This window comes from Mauremys mutica, chromosome 24, assembly GCF_020497125.1.
Source record: "Mauremys mutica isolate MM-2020 ecotype Southern chromosome 24, ASM2049712v1, whole genome shotgun sequence".
In the NCBI taxonomy this organism is placed as follows: domain Eukaryota; kingdom Metazoa; phylum Chordata; order Testudines; family Geoemydidae; genus Mauremys; species Mauremys mutica.
This window is the reverse complement of record NC_059095.1, coordinates 1,400,912-1,415,094: the sequence shown is the minus strand read 5'-3', so window position 1 is coordinate 1,415,094 and position 14,183 is coordinate 1,400,912. Positions and strand designations below refer to the sequence as shown.

The window sequence follows — 14,183 nt, the reverse complement described above, 5'->3', positions numbered from 1 at the left end:
CTGCGCGCTGAGCCGGTCCAATCTGCCCCCTCCTGGGTCCCGGGGAAAGTCCAGCGCGAGCTGCCAGCGGCTTCGCGGGGAAGGGGCCCGGGTCCGTGCCGGGCCCGGGGAATTCTCCCCCCATCGCCACGGTCAGGGAGTGACTAAGGACGGGGCGGGCTGGGAGGGAACCGGTCTCAGACCGAACAAGTGAGGGGCCCTGGAGACATTCATTCCTCGGCTGCCGCTTTCGAATATTTATTTGGTTTCTGCTGCATGAGTAAGATTGATGGTGGCTCAGCTGGGTTGGAAATCAAATCCTTCAACTCTGGGGCTGCAGGGCTGGTAAACAGCAGCCGGTGGGTTTGGGTTTGTTTGTTCTGTTTTACAATCTGTGTATCCAGCAACACAGACACGAGTCTTGTGGTAAATCAGCTAATCCGACTGATCAGCCTCCTGGGAAGGAGCAAAGGGTGTCATTATTTCTGTCTGTTAGCAACTCCCCCCCCCTCCATCTGTACATTGCAGGGGCATCTGCCAAGAAATCCGCTTCCGGGGGGCCGGTTTCAGGCCGCTGAAGGCTTGGCTAAGGTTGTCTCCGTTCGCCGCAATGCCTGTCCTGGGCTGGTGGGCTGCGGGGTGAAGTCCTGGCCGCACTGAGGGCCATGAGAGTTTTGCCAGGATGGCCGTGCCGCCGGGCATCTCCCAGCGTGCGTACTTCTGGCATTGCTAGCTCGGCACTCGCTCACTCACCGTATTTATACTCTTTGCTGAGAACCGGCGTCGGGGGCTGGGTTTCACCCACACGCGCTCCAGGGAACTGGCAGGGCTGTAGTGTGGGGATTACACTGCCTGCAGACATGCAGCCTGGATGCTGGGGCATTTCCTAGTCTGAGAGCCAAGCCTGGCACCAGTACTGTGCCCCTTCTCCCTCAGGCCAGGGCTGTGGCGGCCTCTCCCCCGCTCGGCAGGGGCCCCATGTTTACAAAGGAGTGACCGTCCTAGAGGAAGTGACCCAGGGGGACCAGAGGCCCTTCTCCCGCGCCCCACTGTGTGCGGAGCCCAGCAGATGGCCGGAGAAGCGCAGCCCTGCTAGGCAGCGCTGGAAGGACAAGCAAAGCCAGCATAGAGCTGACTGAGCAGAGCTTTTTCTGGAGCAGCCGGAGGCCTGCCCTCTGACTCAGCCCATGCTGGGTGATCCCTGCTTGGGTCTGGCCAGCGCAGAGGCAGGTTTTCTCCAGGGCCTGGGGGGAAGCGTGAGCTGGGGTTTAGCACAGCCCTGGTGCTGGGGTGGTGGTTTCCAGCTGCATTTGAACCAGAGGCTGGCTTCCATTTCCTGAGGGTTGATTGGCCAGTCTTGGGATATTCAGGCCAAGGAACCTGGGGACCTGGCCTGAGCTGCGTCCACACTGCAAAATGATGACATTTGGACTCAAGTCCCAGTGGGACTCTGGCTTGGACCCACCCCCTCTGCCAGGTCCTGAGGGCTTCCTGGCCCAAGTCAGACAGATTGGTGTGGGCTTGGGCTCAAGCTGGAGTCTGAGCTTGGGCTCACATTGCAGTGTAGACGCACCCTCCTCTGCACAGGCCGTTAGGTGAAATGGGGTGGAAGTGACTAGCATGGAAGGGCTCCAGGCTGTGGGATGGTCTCCAAAGGCAGGGGCAGCTCTGTCACTTGGGACTTGACAATGTAACTGGACCAAGCAGGTCTAGCCTGAGCTGGCTGTGTGTTGGCAGGGGTGGGAGTGGGGGGCATGATCCTGTCACTCTCCTTTCTGGGCCGGGGTTTCTGGTTTTATTGTTCTCTGCAAGCCCAGCTGATCTTTCCAGGCCTGCTGGCAGCCTCTGGGCACAATCTGCCACCAATGTTCTTTTGCCTTTTGACAGGGATTCACTTGGCCTGCGCTTCTGACTGGTCGTAGGCACATGAGAGTGGAGCAGGTGTCATGGCAGGAATCCTGACTCTGAAGTGGCTATTGAAAAATGAGTGGGATTTGTGTTTGCCCTCCTGAGAGTTGCCCTGGAAGTTAGATTCTCCAAGTGCTGCTTGGATAGTCAGGAAGGACCAGAATAAAGCCACTGAGGGTCCAATCACACCCCAGTCCCAGCTCGGACCCCAGACACCTGGTAACTGCACCCAGCTGCTCAGATATCCAGAACTAGCTGCATAGATTGTTCTCCGCTGAATTTCAAATAACAAGTCTGTGAAAAATGTCACCTGTCAGACTTTGATCTTTAGCTGCAGCCGCTCAGAATGTGCTGCAGTGAGATCACAGCGGGATCCTTATTCTAAACGAACGGCCTTGGTACCAAGAGGCCAGGAGCCCACGGGGTGGGGGGAAGCTGGTGCTCTGGGGGTTTGTGCTGAAGCCAAGTTTGACATTTTGGTTTTAAAAATGAGGTTCATTTCCCACATGGTGTGATGGTGACCAGCGCTCCTCTGTCTCCGTGGGCTCCCCCAGTGGCATGGGGATGCGTGTGGCCATAAGAATGGCCAGACTGGGTCAGACCAAAGGTCCATCTAGCCCAGTATCCTGTCTTCTGACAGTGGCCAATGCCAGGTGCCCCAGAGGGAATGAACAGAACAGGGAATCATCAAGTGATCCAGCCCCTGTTGCCCATTCGCAGCTTCTGGCAAACAGGCTGGGGACACCATCCCCGCGCAACCTGGCTAATAGCCATTGATGGACCAACCTGTCCTCCATGAACTTATCTAGTTCCTTTTTTTAACCCTGTTGTAGTCTTGGCCTTCACCACATCATCGGGCAAAGAGTTCCACAGGCTGACTGTGGTGTGTGAAGAAATACTTCCTTCTGTTGGTTTGTTTTAAACCTGCTGCCCATTAATTTAACTGGGTGACCCCTAGCTCTTGTGTTATGAGAAGGAGTAAATAGCACTTCCTTACACCTAATCTGCCAGGGGGTGCTCCCCCCGGCTCCGCCCAGGCGCTTCCCCCACTTCACCTCTTCTCCCCCCCAAGGCCCCACCCCAGCCCTCCTCCTTCCCGCCCTGTCTCTTCCCCGCCCAGTTCTGCTCCCCTCCCCCAAGCACGCTGCACCCTCACTCCTCCCCCTCCCCCCAGCGCCTCCTGATGCTGCGAAACAGCTGATCTGTGGTAGGTGATGGGAGGGAGGGGGAGGTGCTGATCTGTTGGGTCCGCCGGCGGGCAGGAGGCACAACGGGAGGGGGAGATTCTGGTAGGGGGGTTGCCAGTGGGTGCAGAGCTCCCACCATTTTTTCACCCATGGGTGCGCTAGCCCCAAAGCACCCACAGAGTTGGTGCCTATGCTTCCTTATTGACTTTCTCCTCATCAGTCATGATTTTATAGCCCTCTGTCGTATCCCCCCCTTAGTCATCTCTTCTCCAAGCTGAGGAGTTCTGCTCTTGTTAATCTCTCCTCACACGGAACCTGCTCCATCCCTTCATCATTTGTGTTGCCCTTTTCTGAACCTTTTCCAATTCCACTATAGATTTGCAACAGCTAAACTTCCTGTCTGGGGCTATCCCAGAGGGATTCTTCCTTTCAGAGCCAAACCCACTAACTCGCCAGGGGGCTGGTGACAGAGGGGGCGAGTCCTTCGGAGACCCTGCTTGAGAGCTTGGCATCTTTAGCCATTACAAAATACGGTTTTCCCGAGGAGCTAATTTCCAATATTTGTGCCGCCTGTGACTCAGGCCCAGGTAATTCCGCTGACAGACACATCTCAGTGACTCAGCTGAGCGGGGAAGAGGGTTGGCTCATGTAGAAACGGCCTTGAGTTAAAATGGCTCGGAAGTTAACTCGGCCGCGTTTCTTTTCCAGCTCCCTGACTCACTGGTTTGTAAACTCAAAGTTCCCTGTATTTAAATAGCTTCTTTGTGGGGTATGGAAAGGGGGAGGGGAGAGTTCTTCTTCCCTGTTCTCTTCTGTTCCATAAACAATTGAAGTGAAGAGCCTTGAGGTGGCCCGGGCAGGTGCTCTGAAGCCAGCAGATGCACCTGCAACCTTAGCTCTGCCCATGCGTTTCTGCAGCATCCGCGCCCAGCCCAGTGGCAGGGAATAGCCTACGGGGTAGCAGCATTCTCCGATGGCTTTGGGGGCTGAGCGGGGAGTGCCCTGCCCTGCATAGATGGGGGTGGATGCAGGCCGGGGAGAGGGACTTCTGGACTGGGGCAGACGAGCCGTGAATCCGGGAGTTCCATTCTCTCCCCCCCCCCCCCCAGGCAGTGTTCTGCAGCTGTTGTTCATAGCCCAGGCGTATTGGCGTGTGCGGACAGTGGTTGTGAATCACACCCGAGCCCTGCTGGGGTGGGGGTAGTGCTGTCGGGTAGACAGGAGCCCGTAATCCGTGCAGGAGCGATACGGAGAAGTGATTGCAGGCACTGAGCAGGACACTGGAGAGGCTGCAGGGAGGTGGTTTGCTATAAATATGGCTGTGATTTTCCCCCCCGCCCCACAGACTGTGACCCCCCCCTCTTTCCCCCACCCCCCAGCCTCTGCCCCCCTCAGCGGGGGGAATGTGTTCCAGTAGCCCAGGTGACGAACCTTCCTTCCATGGGATGCCCCCCAAGGGTGATTTCCCTTCCCCACCAGGTTACTGGATGCAGGTTTCCGTGCTGCTCACTGAGCAACCAGCCGGAGTGTCTCTGGTGCAGAGAGCAGGTGCGAGCACCTCTTTCCTGGACATGGCGGCAAGGCCAAAGCTGGTAGCTCCGTGCCAGGTGGTGCTTCCAAGTTCTTGCCATGGTGGGCGGTTAATGCAGTGCCGCTGGCTCAGACAGGCTCCCCTCCCACTGGCCGAGGCCTCCGCTGGCCGGCCCTGAAATCATGGATGCTAGAGACGGGCAAAGCTGCGTAGGCCCCTCCGTCCGGTTCCTGGCAGTGCCGCCCAATCCTCGTGTGTGCATTCACTGGAGTGCTCCCACCCCTTCCTGGGGCGAGGGATCATTCCCAGCGCTCTGCGTCTCTTGGGAGGCTTTCCTCACGTTCTACTTGACTCTTCCCCTCTTAATTTGATCCCGTTGCCCAGTCCTTCCTGGGGGTTCAAACCCTTCCCCTGTTTCTAAGCTGTCTGGCTTCCCCCCCCACCCCTTGGCGTAGCCCCTTCTAACTAACCCCGTCTACCCCAGCCCTGAGAGCCCTGGGTCGAGCTGGTCGCTCTTCTCGGCACTCCCTCCAACTTGTCAGCTGTGGCACTGAGGGGATGGGGATGGGGGGGATGTCAGAGCTGTACTGGGGGGGCTGCCCCCTCCCTGCCCTGTAGCCTGGTGCCGTGTGTGCTGCTCGTGCAGGGGCACTGCAGGAGGTAAAGGGCATCCTAGGATGGCACAGTCCCTGCCCCAGAGAACTACCCAGGATTGGGCGTCTCTTCGCGAAAGCCCCACTCTTGCTTGGACGGAAGTTCTGGGCTGGAGATGGATCGTTGGGGGATTCTCTGGCCTGTGTGGTAGAGGGGGGCAGCCTGGAGATCTCTTCTGTGAGGCCGTTGCACTAAGTGAGGAGTGGGGTGAGGGAGCCGGGGTAGGGTCGGGGGCCCCGGGGCAGCGAGTGCGCGCACACACCAGTGGTTCCAAGGCTCACAGTTATTTAATGCCATTGTTTATTTACTCATTAAGTTGATTAAAACAAGGGCAGGTGCCGATTTCCTCGTCACTGGCACTAGCAAAGCCACTGCCGGGAGCTATTTCTACACTCTGTTCTGCGTGCTATCTAACCAGCATTGCGTTTCCTTGTTGTGAAAACCGACTCAAACCGAGGGGAACTTGCACAAGCCGAGTCTGTTCCCAGGCCTTCGCCGTCAGCCAGCCAGGGTCTGCAGCCTCAGGCCCCTGCTCTGCTGCCTTTGCCATAGAGATGGCGGACAGAGGCCCAGGTGCGTGTGCGTGTGCAATGGATGTGGCTCCTGGAGCTCAGTTTAGATTTGAGAAGTTTGCACTAACCCCCTGCTCCGTGATGAGTAATCAAAGACTTGATAGAAACACCCACAGAATCAGTCAGGAACCTGTCCCCTGCTGGAGTGGGACGCTGCCTGTCTTCACAGCCTCGCAACCTGTCTCTGCATCATCAGATGCAAATGCCACCGGCGCTCGGCATTGTCTGCATGTTCTGGTTGAAAGCCGAGAATCAGGGCTGAGCCGCGGCCCTGGGCAGGTACAATCTAGCACCCAAAGGTGCAGCGGCTGGGGAGCGATGTGCTCTGGGGTTAGCATCCCTGAGCCAATCGCCGGGGCAGCCAAGTTGTTGTTTCTCAACAGAAAATGGATTTTGTGCCTGACTCTGGAAGAAAATGGTCCTTAAGCACCTGTCTCAGGAGGGGATAAATGATGGTGAAATTAAAGAGACGCTTCCTGGGAAGGGTTGTTGTGTGCAAAGCCCTCGGGCTGTTTTTCACTAGCAGGGGACACAGCGAACATGGAAAGGCTGTCATCCCCTCACCCCTAAGTTTTGTTTAAATCAAGGGAGTGGCTGGTGCAGACGCAGCTGCCTGGAAATTGCTCTTCAAATGAAAAGACACAATCCCAGCCCCTTTCCTCTGCCAAGTTATCTTAATTCCCAGTTGTGAGGCTCTGACGCGGGATCTCTGGGTGTTGGTGATTACAGCCCCCAGCGAAGGATGCTGAACGAGACCTTTGCCCCCAGCTCTGCGTAGGAGCCGCTTGCAGAAAAGGCCATAAAGGCGCTCCCTGCAGGGCCCCAGGGAAATGACGGTGGGGTGCCGGGCAGGGTGCTGGCTTCCGCGTGCTCTGCCAAGAGCCATGCCTGCTGCCCCCCAGCAGGACAGAGGTGGCGCTTGGAAGGGATCATGCAGGAACAGCCACTTGTGTCACCTGGGGGTTAGAAAATCAAATGGCTGCACAGTGCAGCTCCTGGTGCAGGCCCGGAGAGCCAAGGGGGGACGGGTCTCAAGCCTGATCCCTGCTAGGTGTGTGCTCCCACGCCCAGCAGTGCCAGCCGTGCCCTCGGTGCCAGTGCCTGTTAGCCGGGTTCAAGCAGCTGCAGCAGCAGTTTTGCCTGTCTGCAGGGGGGGCAAAGCTCTGCCTTGGGATTCAGGCGCTGGCCAGCAGCCTCCTGCGGGTGCATGAGCAGGGGGACAGACTGCAGAGCCTGACTTCCCAGGGGGGGCTTCTGGGGGGCCCACCTCTTCAGCTGCCCCTGATCCCACAGCTGTCCCCAGCCCTGCAGCTGTGACAGCCAGGCGGTAACAGAGGTCACCCTCTGGGCTGACTGCTCCGGCCTGAATCCTCTCCCAGCACCTTTGCTCTGGGGACTGTGGAGCGCCCGAGCCCTCCCCTTGCCAGGCACGTGGGTGGCGGAGCTGGGCTAGAACCCAGGAGTCCTGAACTCCAGCCTCTCCCACAACCACTGGGTGAGACCATTGCCCTGTTCTGTCCTGCGAGTTGGAGGCCTGAAAGAAGACTAACCCCGAGTGACTCCATGTTCTGGCTGGGATGGGTCCACAGGGCGATGGACCCCTCTTTCCCAGGGCTAGGGAAGGGCTTCTCGGAGCCAGTGCAGCTCCTCAGACCTCAGCCTGCCAGAGCGTCACTGCCCGGGCTCAGCTCTGCCCCATGGCGGGGAGCTGCAGTCTGAGGCCTGGCTCAGAGCCAGCGGTTCTGCCCCCCACTGCTCAGCTCTTGCCGGCCAGGTGCTCATGAGCTGAGTCCGTGCCCTGGTGTAACGGAATGTCCCATTGACTGATGGGGGCCGGTTCCACTCCCCATGCTGGAGAGCACAGAAGGAGACGCCGTCCTGGCCCAGGAGGCTCTCTGCATCGGGCAGGGTGAGCAGCATGAGAAGCCCAGGGCTGGACGAGCCATTTCCTGCTGCAATGGACACAGAGGGGTCAGTCTGGTCCACAGTCCAGTGCCTTGGCCTTGTGCGATGAAGTGGGGCTGTTCTGGCTGTGTGCTGTGAATGCTGAGTGGGGAGTCTTGACCTGGGAAGGCTGCAGGGGAGTTTTGCTGGGGAAGGGAGGGTACCTGAGAACCCAGGAGGGGGGTTGGAGGCCAGGTGACACCTCTGCCCAGGACACTGGAAAAAGGCTGGGTGAGGAGCTGGGGGGAGGCTGAGTGAGAGGCTGGGGGGAGTTTCAGTTTGGAGCTGGCTGGGAAATGGAGAGGGGCCCCGCCGGGGCTTGGGCTTCCCAACGGGGCTGTGGCCTCCCTGGGGCCCCAGATGGATCTAACTAAAGGGGGTCCTGCTGTCTGTACCGGCAAGACCTGTTTTGGGCTGTGTTCCTGTCAGCCAAATAAACCTTCTGTCTTACTGGCTGGTGGAGAGTCCTGGTGGATCACAGGAAGCCGGGGGTGCAGGGCCTTATGTCCCCTCACACTCCGTGACCCCTTGGTGCCCATCTCTGGGGCTGCAGGGCCTCGGGCCTCCTGAAAAGGCTTCTCGCCACGAGGTCTGCATGGAGCAGGCTGGTTTGCCCTGCTCCCAGCTGTCACTGACACACACCGGCCACACACTGAGCTGCTGTTTCCGCTCGCTTCCCCACAATCCAGTGGGCAAGAGGAGACACCCCCCATGTGGATACAGGTCACCTGATGGAACCTGCCGGGCCGGAGTGTGCTCTGGGGGGGGAAGAGCTGTCGGGCCTGGGGAGCCCCTGGGGCTGGTGTTCAGTAATTAGGAGGAAGCAGGACATGGGTGGGAGTCTTGACAGGGTGTTAACACCGGGGCACAGATCTGGGGTGCAGAGCTGGCCGGAGGAGGGTGGGAGCCAGGGCACGGAGCTGGCTGGTGGTGGGGTGTGGAGCTGGCCGGAGTGGGGTGCAGAGTTGGGGTGTGGAGCCACCTGGAGAGGGGCAGGAGCCAGGGTGCGGAGCCGGCTGGAGGAGCGTGGGAGCCGGGGTGCGGAGCCGGCTGGAGGAAGGTGGGAGCCGGGGTGCAGAGCCGGCTGGAGGAGGGTGGGAGCCGGGGTGCGGAGCCGGCTGGAGGAGGGTGCGGAGCTGGCCGGAGGGGGGTGCGGAGCTGGGGTGTGGAGCCACCCGGAGAGGGGCAGGAGCCAGGGTGCGGAGCTGGCTGGAGGGGAGTGCGGAGCCGGCTGGAGGAGGGTGGGAGCCGGGGTGCGGAGCCGGCTGGAGGGGGGTGCGGAGCTGGCCGGAGGGGGGTGCGGAGCTGGGGTGTGGAGCCGGCTGGAGGGGGATGCGGAGCCGGCTGGAGGAGGGTGGGAGCCGGGGTGCAGAGCCGGCTGGAGGAGGGTGGGAGCCAGGGTGCGGAGCCGGCAGGAGGGGGGTGCGGAGCTGGGGTGTGGAGCCGGCGGGAGGGGGATGCGGAGCCGGCTGGAGGAGGGTGGGAGCCGGGGTGCAGAGCCGGCTGGAGGAGGGTGGGAGCCAGGGTGCGGAGCCGGCCGGAGGGGGGTGCGGAGCTGGGGTGTGGAGCCACCCGGAGAGGGGCAGGAGCCAGGGTGCAGAGCCGGCTGGAGGGGAGTGCGGAGCCGGCTGGAGGAGGGTGGGAGCCGGGGTGCGGAGCCGGCTGGAGGGGGGTGCGGAGCCGGCTGCAGGGGGGTGGGAGCCGGGGTGCAGAGCCGGCTGGAGGGGGGTGTGGAGCCGGGGTGCGGAGCCGGCTGGAGGGGGGTGTGGAGCCGGCTGCAGGGGGGCACAGAGCTGGAGCCATTTATAAAAAAGGTTGGAAAATGAAATGTGGCCCAAAGCGCAGAGGCCTGGAGGGTGACCTGAAGCAGAGCCCTGTGCTGGGGCTGCCCCGTCTTGCCAGGGAACAGGACGTGCCAAGCCAGGGGGCTCAAGCAGAGCTGGAACGGGGGTAATAAGTGACTGTCCTTCTGCGTAGAAGATTCTTGTGTCTCTCACCAAGGCCCTGCTGCACCTGGTGGCCCCTTCCAGGCAAAAATCCCAGGCCAGGCCCAGCCTCTCCTGGAGCAGGGCCCAGTGTCCTGGCAGGGAGTGGAGGCGGGGGTGGGGGGGGGAGAGCTCTGGGCCTGGGGAGGCTTCTCCTTGCGTGTTGTGATTTGCTGCAGTTGGACCCAGCTGGGTCTGGCCTCACAGGCAGGGGCTGGGCCCAGCTCCCCTCTCCCAGGGAGGGAGCCGTTCCCTGGCCTTAGGGCAGGTTCTAAATCGCTGGACTCACAGGGCAGAGCTCACACTGTGAACCAGGAGGGCTGGAACCCGGAGGCTCGAGTCTAGGCCGTGACTGGGCTGGGGGGGCTACCCCGAAGGAAGAGGGGGACCCCCTTGGGGGTCTCCTCCAGAGCTGGGCCGTGGCAGAGCCCGTGTGGAGTGGCATGGCCGGGGTGTGCAGCAGATGGGTCTGGACTTCTGGGATTCTCCTCCCTGCCCATATCGCTTGTCTTCGAGGGTGGCTTCCCCTGGGGCAGGGACCTTCCTCCAGAAATCCACATCCTTTTCTGCTCTTTCTCGCTGATCCTGCAGCGGATTCAGGGTGTGGACGTAGCTTGGACTCTGGCCCACAGGCTGTGATCTGCATGTGCTCTGAGGAAATATACCTGACCTCCGGCCCGTGGGTTTCTGCCTCAGGCAGAAGAGGACACGGTGCCCTCTAGCACCAGGCCGGGAATCCCCGCCGAGCCCTTGCCTGGTCAGCGCAGCCCAGGCTGCTCTTGTGCCAAGCGGTGCCCTGGCAGCTGGCTCTCCGGTGGCTCTCCCAGGGCTCCACGTGCTCTTAGCCTCCTGATCTTGTTTTTGTGCCTTCCCAGCCAGGCTGAGCAGCCAGAAATAAATCAGTGACTCAGGCCGAGTAAACACAGTCTCCGAGCAGGTGTTTTCCCAGGGCGCCGCTCTCTCCGTGCGGGAAAGTGACCTGCCCTGTCCGCTGGGGCGGGGGAACGGGGAGCCCCTTTCTCACGGCAGAAGTCAAGACCCTTCTCAAAGCCTTGCAGAGAGCGGTGTGATCCCACCCGCTGGCCGGTGGGCGTTACTGGCCCAAACCTCCCACAGCAAGGGGGCGAGGCCTGGCAGCCCCATAACCATCCTCTCTGTGCTGCGTGGTGACCGAGACCCCGGGCCAGGCCCTGCTCCCCTCAGACCCTGCCCCCGCCCCCCTCCACGCACAGTGGGGGAGTCAGGGCCCTGCACCCTCACTTCCTCCGATTCACCCGCCCCGCTCCCTACTGCGTCCCAAGCGGCTTGTGGGCTCTCTGGGGCCGGAGCTGGCTCTCGCTGAGTCTGGGCTGGGCAGGCACTATCGTGTCCCGAGCTGGGGTGGGTGCTGCTCTGGGAGGTTCTGCTCCCCGTGGCCCTGTGCAGGAGGGAGGTGATTACCTCCCCTCCAGGCAGGGATGGGCGCCCGGAGAGGAGAGCTGGGAGGAAGAGCTGGTGGTAGAACCCCGATCCCCTGAGCTGTGGAGAGCTGGGGGAATCCTGTGCTGCCGGGCCCTGGGGCTGCCCTGGCAGCACCTCACCGGAGCTCAGGGTCTCTGCATCCCCGTTGGGACAGTGAGAGCAGCTCCGCCATGCTCGGGCCATGGGGACCCTCCCTTGGCAGTTCAGACCCCACGCTCTGCTGGGCGCTGGTGCCAGATGCTGCAGAGTGAGGGGTCTCAGAGCCCCTGCCCAAGGGGAGTGTAATGCACAGAGAGGGGGATGGGCAACGCCATGCTCAGCTGGTGCCGCAGATGGTGTTTGTGGGTGGGACTCTGCTCTCTGCTCTCAGTTAATCCCAGGGGGATGGCGCCTGCCCCCTGCCCACCCCTTCTCGCTGCCCTCTCAGCAGCGTGGCTGTTGGGATTCTTTGTGGTCCCTGGCTCCAGCCTGCCCCCTGCCCTGCCCCGCACTCTCCTGGCCTCTCCTGGCTGCTGCATCATCCAAGGCTGGGCTGAGCAGGGAGAGTTTCGCTGCCAGGGCTGCAGGGAATGAGCTGGGGGCCCTTCTGCTCTGCATGGGCCCCGTGTGCCCCTCTCCTCCTCAGGGACTGGGCCAGGGGCAGCCACCCAAAGAGGCAGCAGGCGTTTCCTGTGTAGCTTGCAGCGCGTGGAACCTCCTGGCCCAGGCGGCTGCCCAGAGTGCCCAGGGGCAGCTGGGGGCAGGGCTGGTTGTTGCTCATCCATCAGGAGCGAATGAAGAAGCATGAGGCCGGGGCAGTTAGTGGTAAGCGGCCCCGGGGGGCCCCGCAGCCAGAGGGTAATTTAATTGCACTCGCCTGCTGTCCCTGCAATGCATGGCTGAGCTGCCAGCAGGGGACAGTGCCCATATATAACCAGCCCTTAGGAAGGGGCCGTGGGGCCTGAAAAATGGCCTCGCTCACTGGCGTGCAAATTAAACAAGTCTGTCACTGTCTCTGCACCTCCCCCACTGCCTGGCACAGCCCCCGCTCACCCCCACCCAGGCTGGGGGGCTCCCACAGCGGCCTGCTCCCTCCAGCTCAGCGACTCCCTGCGCAGGGCGGGTGAGAGCCCCCAGCGGCTCTGTGCCTCACGTGGGCTGAGCCTCACAGCACCCGCAGCGTTTCCCCAGCTTCCATTAGCCTCCCTCCTTCGCTGTTCAGCCCTCCCCGTGTCAGGGAGCCTGACGCTGCCCTGTGCCAGCTCTCTCCTTGCTGCATGGTGCAGCCCTGCCTTTCCTGCCCTCTGCGAGCTGGAGAGACGGGACTCGGGAGGCTGAAACCCTGGCCTGCTTCTGTCCCCCTCTGCCCAGTCTGGCAGTGTCTGAGCTGCCAGCCCATTGCCATGGGAGCCGTCACAGAGCCAGCACTGGGCCAGCACGCCTGCCCTCCAGCCTCGGCCCCCAGCCCCGTCAGCTGGTGTCAGCGTTAGGGCTGAGAGGTGGATTGCCAAGAACACAGGAATTCTGCTCCAGCCACTGGGCAAATGGCCTGTGCAGCAAGGGGAAAGCTTCAGCCACCATTGTGCTGCCTGAGGAAGGCTGAAAGTGCTGGGTTCCCTGCCCTGCTCTGCCAGCCCCTCCTGCCCTGGCTGACCCGCTGTGTTTACACTGGGTCTGCGTTAATCCATGCTTGGCTGCTCGGGGTGCTGAGAGTCCAGCCTCAGGGAGGGGCCGCTCTGCTCCCTGGGCATTGAGATTGGCATTGAATTACCCCCCCCCCCGATTTCACCAGCGCCAGCCAGGGAGCCATGCACCTGCACAGCAGGGGCGTCTCTGCACTGCGGGGTCTGGCTGGCCCCTCGCTCCCCCAGTGCCGGGGATGGGCGAGGCTGCCAGGCGTGGGTGGCTGCATGCGATGCTGAGCAGGGAGAACTGGCACCGCTCTGGGAGTCAGACCCGGGCGGGGGGATTTGGGGGCAGGGGCAGCAGGTGGGAGTGGGGTCAAGGGACATGGATCTAGCTGGTGAGGCTGCTGCCATGGAGGGGCCCACGCGTCAGCCCAGCAACCCCTGCCATCTACGCGCAGCGAGGGCCTGAGTTTGAGTCCTGCCGTCCTAGAGTTGCAGCCAGGGCTCTGGGCAGGCTGTGGGCGGCAGGTGGAAGCAAGTCAGCTCTGTGCTGCCATCTAGTGGCATTGCCTGGAGCATCAAAACCCTCAGCTCTTTCCATGGGGCACTCCTGTTTATGGTTCGCTTTGGGGTAGGCCCTCCTAGGGCCCCAATCACGGGCCCTGGGTCCCTGGCGCTAGGCGCTGTACAAATCCAGGCACACAGCCGGTCCCTGGCTGCAGAGCTGGCAGTCGGAGTAGCTTTAGTTAGTACAAACTCTTTGTGGCTCTTCTGCCTGGGGACTGTGGCAGGCGCCTACTGGGGACGAGGACGTGGAGTTAGAAATGACCAAGTTTGAGGCAGAAGTCAAACTCAAACAGCTTCATGGGAGCAAATCGGGGGGGCTCAGAAAATCTCCATCCAAGAATTTTAATGGAACTGGCCTGTGAAATTGCAAGGCCAACAGCCAGGGTTTCTAATGAATCGCTAAACTCGGGCTTGTGCCCTATGACTGAAGAATTGATTTAAGTTAAGGGCCAATGGTGGCACATGAACAAATGGATATAAACTGGCCAAGACACCAGACAAACGTTTCTAACCATCAGAGGAGTGAAGCTTTGGAGCAGTGGGAGCAAAAAACTGAACTGGCTTCAAGACTGAGCTTGATGAGTTTATGGAGGAGACAGTCTGATGAGCGAGGGAAACATTCTAGAGCCCAGAACCATCCTCCAGGAGCTTAGCTGCCCTCCCAGGGCCTTGCCTGAGTCAAGGGGGGGATGTGTCTGAGGCACAAGGGGTGGAGCAGGGGGTTACCACACACACTGGAGACCCCCCTGGAGTCGGTCACTGTCCTGGGGCCTGTATTGCTCTCATCG

At 61.2% G+C, this 14,183-nt stretch overlaps 1 protein-coding gene across 2 annotated transcripts in view; it reads left to right on the top strand.

Moving 5' to 3' along the window:
* PDE4C (phosphodiesterase 4C) overlaps positions 1 to 14,183 on the top strand; it is an 88,282-nt gene that overhangs the window by 28,741 nt on the left and 45,358 nt on the right. The gene's annotated exons all lie outside the window — the stretch shown is intronic.